The sequence below is a fragment of the Pinus tabuliformis genome, chromosome 1_1 (assembly GCF_031772625.1).
Source record: "Pinus tabuliformis cultivar Carrire ecotype Pingquan chromosome 1_1, CPIR1, whole genome shotgun sequence".
NCBI lineage: Eukaryota > Viridiplantae > Streptophyta > Pinopsida > Pinales > Pinaceae > Pinus > Pinus tabuliformis.
Genome location: NC_142297.1, coordinates 671233914 through 671240236, shown reverse-complemented (window position 1 = coordinate 671240236; position 6323 = coordinate 671233914). Strand labels below are relative to the sequence as shown.

Genomic DNA, 6323 nt, shown 5'->3' with positions numbered 1-6323 from the left:
ACACAGTGTTTTCATCCTCTGTCCATCAAGTTGGTTGTTTCTTGAATAGTGTCAAATATTGCAGGTGGTGGAGGTTTGAAGGACAGACTCACGGTTGCCCCAAAAACTCCAAGTTTTTATCTTTTTAAGTGGTTGTTTATTCAAATTAGAATTTTGATATGGTAAAAAATGCAGAATTAAATTTAAAAAGAAGTGTATTTAACATGTTTTATTGTTTTATTTATTCTATTTATAGGCAATTTTCTCCAATCTAAGATTATATTTTTTCTCAAAAAACCAATTATTCTCTACATCAATCAAATTAACTTGAATGAAATCATTCCATTAGTGATGGTCAAAATTATGAATTAATATATACAGAATATTATGTGTTAATTTTTTATTTTTTTTATTGCTTTTATTTAAAATGGAATTTTAATGTAATTGAAATGTAAATTTTTAATATCTTCAAGAGAAAAGGTTCTTGAAGGGAAACATATAGATCGAAATTCTAAATTCCAATCCCTGCTCCTGCCTTTATAAGCATACCATTTACTTATTCGATGAAATTTGCTCATACCCTCGAGTTATTTTGTGAAGCTCTGGGCAAGGAGGGCTTAGGGCTTTAAACATAGCAGATTAGGCTATAGGCTCTTGGATTTTGGGGAAGAATGGCTTGTAAAGAAGAGAAGGAACAGTCTATGTTGAACAGGTTCTTGACATTCAAGAAAGAAGAGAAGAATAAACCCAAGGAGAGGTGCTCGTTCCTGGCCTCAAAATGCTGCGATCTTGCAGAGGCACACAAATGGAGGCAACAGATAATACGAGATATTGGATGGAAGGTCATGGAGATTCAGAACTTGGACCTTAGCCAACACTGCCTCCCAGACCTCAACGATGAGATCAACAAGCTGATTAGGGAAAAGGAGCACTGGGAAGATCAGATCGTAGAGCTTGGCGATCCTAATTATGCCAAAGTAGGGGCCAAGATGACAGACTTGGAAGGAATCTAGGTGGATGTGCACAGTGTTGTTGGTGCTACCATTTTACACTAGCCACAAGATGGGTTTAACTCGAGCTTCACTATATCCTTGTGAATCTTGTTTTGTCCACTATTTGCTGCTGCTTTCTCTATAATTTATGGACAAAAGAGCCAAGGAAATATACAACATATTAAATGCGCGTTCAATAGTACGATCAAAGCCTGTGACCCACCATAAGACTGAAAGTTAAAACTGAACCTATGGTGGGCACTGGGTACTACTACTATCTAGGCCAAACGATACCTCTCCTTTATGTAATTTCTGGTCATCGCTATTTATTTCTGCCATTTGAGGGATGGGAATGTGATGGATCTCTTGTCGTGTAGTTAGATACGAATTAGGGGATCCCTTTTCATGTAGTTGAATGTGAATTAGGATAGCCTCAGTTAGAGATACTTTGGGGCTGCGAAATTCCTAGCTATCCTCAAAGAGCTATTCGATAAAACCCCCGAGGAAAAGAAGAGGAGGTATACGTATGAGATTTACAAGTGAAACGATGCAAGTTATTATGGCTACAAGGATGACGAGGACGGGATCTTAGAGAAAGTTGAGCAACTCAAAGAGGAGGAGATGGCGGTCAGGGCGATGAGAGAGTGGCAAAGAATTGAGTCCGTCGAGAGGGAGGCTAGGTTAACAATGAAGAGTGGGGAGGTCACTGCTGTTATGTTGGTTATGTTCAAGGAAGAGGAGTATGTGGAGAAATAAATCAGAGAGCAGGAGAAGGGAAACCAACAACAGTTAGAGCGAGAGTTTGTTTCCCATGTGCCCCTATCGGATGAGGAAGAGATTGAGCACATGGTTATGGAGAAGAAGAAGCAATAGCTTCTTAGTAAATAAACGAGTGAGGATCTTCTAGAGGAGCAGTTCCAGGCCAAGACAATGCTTGATATCAAACAATAAGGTATTCTATTGAAGCTTATGGATCTTCAGGTTTTTTTTTTCCTTTTCAAATGAGCTTCTCCTTTTCCATGAGGGTACGGTTGTCAATGCTCCCATGAGGGCGGTGAATAATTTATGCATTTCATGTTTCAAAAAAAGGGACGATGTTGAGTGTATATCCTTGGTGACTTTGGAAGAATAGTTTTCCTCAGACCTAACACCTAAGTGAAAAGAATCTATTTTAGACCCTAAAGCATGTTTTGAAAAAATTTCACCATTCATCTCATCTTTGAGAACAGTTAGCACACAATTTACATAATAATTATTTGATAACCTATTTAAAATTTTAACGATTCCATCCCAAGTGCATTGGTTTAAACTTAGTGTTAGATTAGTTGTGATCATTATGTATATATCTATATAGTGTTTTAGTAGTTTTGTACTCTTAGTTGCCTTTAGTATAGTCTATCTGCTAGTGAATTGTGTCTCTTATTTGAAAGGTTAAAGTTCACATGTAATGTTTCTTTTTGTATTTAGACATTGTCACTCATGTATTATTGTGATCTGAAACAAAATTTTTCACACTACACAATTTTCCACCATTAGTAAGTTTTAATCTCTCATTTAGTTACAAGAATTGATTTTATTTCTCATCATGGTTCTCTACTCTTGGATTATATTATTTGGTGTTATAGCTTGAATATATGATGCTGTTATTAGCTAAATTGAAGTCGTCAAATCTTTTGTGAACTTGGTGGTTTTGTGTCATTCTCGAATGGTAAATATGAGTATGACATCTAAACAGTTGCCATGCTTTAATTCATATTTGATTTTATTTTTTTACAATATGAGAATCAAGTTATAATTTATAAATATATATTTATGAAAAAGTAGGATTTCACACCCTGTATGTCTCTTTGGACATTAATATAATAATTGTATCTTATCTTTGTTCTCGGGTTGTGTTGCATGCATTTGTCCAAAGAAATATCTGCAAGTCTTTTTCATGTGTCATGACTTTAGTAGCCCCTATGAGGGACTTTTTCTCGACCGCCCTATTTTCCCCTGGGTTGTACAGAGATGCAACTCTCTCTTGATTCCTTCCTTCTTGCAAAAACCCTTGAACTCCTTGGAGGTATACTCTCTCACATTGTCCAATCTCAAGACTTTGGTATTCATACTTGTGTGGTTTTCAATCAGAACTCTGAACTCCCGAAACTTGCTAAACACCTCATCCTTGATCTTTAATATGTAGATCCAAGTCTTATGATAAGAATCATCAATAAAGGAAAGACAATACATGCTTCCTGTTATTATCACTAGTAACTACTGACTTCAATCCAAAAAAGTTATACACTCAAGCTCAAGTTTTGACGGTGACAATCCAAGGGCGGGGTAAATATGTGTAGTCAAAATATATATCTCTATGTTTCACAGTAGCCTGCAGATTACTTTTCCTCTCTTATCATGATGGTTCAACTTTGATTGGAAAATTGAATTTGGAAGGCACATCTATTAGTGAGCTATCAAGTGTTCTTGAGGGTGATCAAGATGGTCTGTTAAGGTCTGTTGGGATACATCATTGGAAGGAGTTCCTTGATGGAAATGGTTTTTTTGTCTTCCTATTTATTTTAAAGTCAACTCTCCACTCACTGTGTCTCTTGGTCCTATGGATCTATTTGCACAACTTCTGTGATTTTCTAGAAATTCATCTTCTCCATGGATTTGGCACTGTAAATTACAGGTCTCTCTCTAAGGGCAACAATATTTCTATTCTTTTACATGATGATGATAGTTTGAAGATATTCTCATTTAGAATGGCTAGTGTAACTCGAGGAGGATTGGATTTACTAATACATGATTGCATTATTAATTTAGAGCAGGTGAAAACGCTAGGTCCTGGTATCCTCAACAATACATCACATGTTGGGATCAACCCAAAATTTACACTGGATTTCTTTGGAAAGACAACCTACAATACTACAAATATTAAGCTTGGAGGTGATGTTATTCGAAACAATGATTTATGTGTTAAGATGAATTTAGTGTAAGAAGAAGGCTTCTTAGAGATCCCCAACCCGACTGGATTTAAGGTTTATGCACTTTTTCTTCAATCATATATATATATAATAATTACATCATATTTTTCCTTATTCTAGTGTAGCTCATGTTTTTTCATTGAAGAGCAAGTTATTTAATGTTATTGTAGAATAGTTGTGAAATTAAACACATGAGAATATGTTGATAAAGAGTTAAGGATACCTGTGTTGATATATCTATGATTGCATATTTGCAGATAACTGCTTTTAATTCCAATCCAGACATTGTAATGGTAGGTTTCCATGTTAATGTGGGAAATACATCACGAAATCACCATTACAATTACTTTGTGGTTCTCGTTGTTCCACCCCACGAAGCCCTTGAAAGTTGGGCCCATAAAAGAATCAATAAAGAATCAAGTTATAATTTACAAATATATATTTATGAAAAAGTAGGGTTTCACACTGGGTATGTCTCTTTGGACATTAATATAGCAATTGTATCTTATCTTTGATTGGGTTGTGTTGCATGTGTTTTTCAAAATAAACATCGAAAAGTCTTTTTCATGTGTCATGGCCTTAGTAGCCCCTATGATTGAATTTTGCTGTACCGCCCCATTTTTCCCTGGGTTGTACAAAACTGCAACTCTCTCTTGATTCCTGCCTTCTTGCGAAAACCCTTGAACTCCTTGGAGGTATATTCTCACACATTTTCCAATCTCAAGACTTTGATATTCACCCTTTAATATGATGTTCACACACACCTATCTAGATTCAAGTATGATATTGACCTAGGGGTTCCTAAGGTTGAGGATCTGTCAAATGCACACAATTGACTGAGTTCTGAAATATAGAAATAGGAGATATGCAACTTCTAGTTTCACAAACTGGGAAGTGCATCTCAAACACGGGTCTATATAGAGTTGTGCTTGATGTAGGGGCAGTAGAACATGACACACCTCTAACTTATTGACCCATTTATGGGAGTTGTTGGGTCTGTTAATCATGAGGAGCTAGGGATGGATTTTGGAGCCAAATCGCAAGAAGAGAAATTACAGTAAGACCATGAAGCAAGATTCCTATGCACTGTGTAGTGGGTATCTAACACCCAAAAAATGTGGCAACGTTGGTATTTGGGGGTTTAGATGTATTTCTTTCAATAAATTTAGGATATAATGATTTTAATATCTGTGTATAAGGCGACAAGCCTATCTCTATGTAATAGAGACAAATAGATAATGTGCTCAGAGGAGCCTTAGTATGCATGTGGCATTAATCATTGGTTGGAAACCATGGTTTGGACCTGTGTGCTTCATTAAAGATTAAAGGAGGAGCTAATAAATAAAGAGATCGTGTTTATGATGCCACAGGTTGTGTATTCATATTCATTTATCTGCTAGAATTAGGTGTTAAATCTCCCTTGATTCCTCCAATTATAATGTTGTGTGGTACAATGTATTTCTTAGTTGTAATGATACATAGGGTGCAAATTGACATGGTCCTAGCTCAAACATTTCTTCAAGAAATTGGTTGGTCTCTATATCTCCTAGGAAGATACACAACATGCAGATCCATAATTATATTCAATTTGCAAGGAAATATTGGAAATGGATTCAAATATTCTAGACTCGGATCTACTGGGACTCATGTTTGTGAAAAAAGTTGAAGAATTGTGTTCCCAAAAGGTTATGGAACTTTATCAAGCAAACATAGACTAACTAAATATCAAAATTTGATCCACATTGTAAACAAGATTCCTTTCTTTCATGCATAGACATTGGGAAAATGAAAATATCAATTATCTTAAAACCCTGAAATAATAAATATTTTACTTAAAAGCCTTAAAAATTGGATCATTCAAAAAAAATCTCATGATTATCACTTACCTCACTTAAATTTTGTTGAAAAAACATAATCTCATAATTTTTTTTTTTTTTTCAACATAAGACTATTTCTATTATATTAACAGGGTAATGGTAAATTTACATCATGACCGAAGTTAAGAACTCTGCTCCTGTAAGAGGCAGAACTGTCCAAAACAAACATATATGAAAACTGTCTAATTTTACGTCCCTCGCAGGGGATCGATCTGTGATACATATGACAGTGCAAAAACTCCAAAAAACTAAGAAACACCAAAGATCCCAGAACCTATTCGCCTTACAGTCGTGCCCAGTGGTGAGGGGCATTCTGCCAAAAAAAGAAGCATGGGTGGACGTGCTAATCATCAAGGGGCTCTTCTATGATGCGACACCAGCCCATGTCTGGCAAGTCCTCTGTCTGAGTCGCGTTCTGAGCAACGGGATCCGGGTCAACCATCATCGCTTCCTGAGCTCTGCCCGCCTGTTCATTTGCCTCCTGCTGAGGAGAATTTTCAACATCC

General features: G+C 36.1%; 1 pseudogene; it reads left to right on the top strand.

The window, feature by feature from the left end:
* Nucleotides 1–650: 650 nt before the first annotated feature.
* LOC149215196 (uncharacterized) lies at nt 651–1922 on the top strand (annotated as a pseudogene).
* The last annotated feature ends 4401 nt before the right edge of the window (nt 1923–6323 follow it).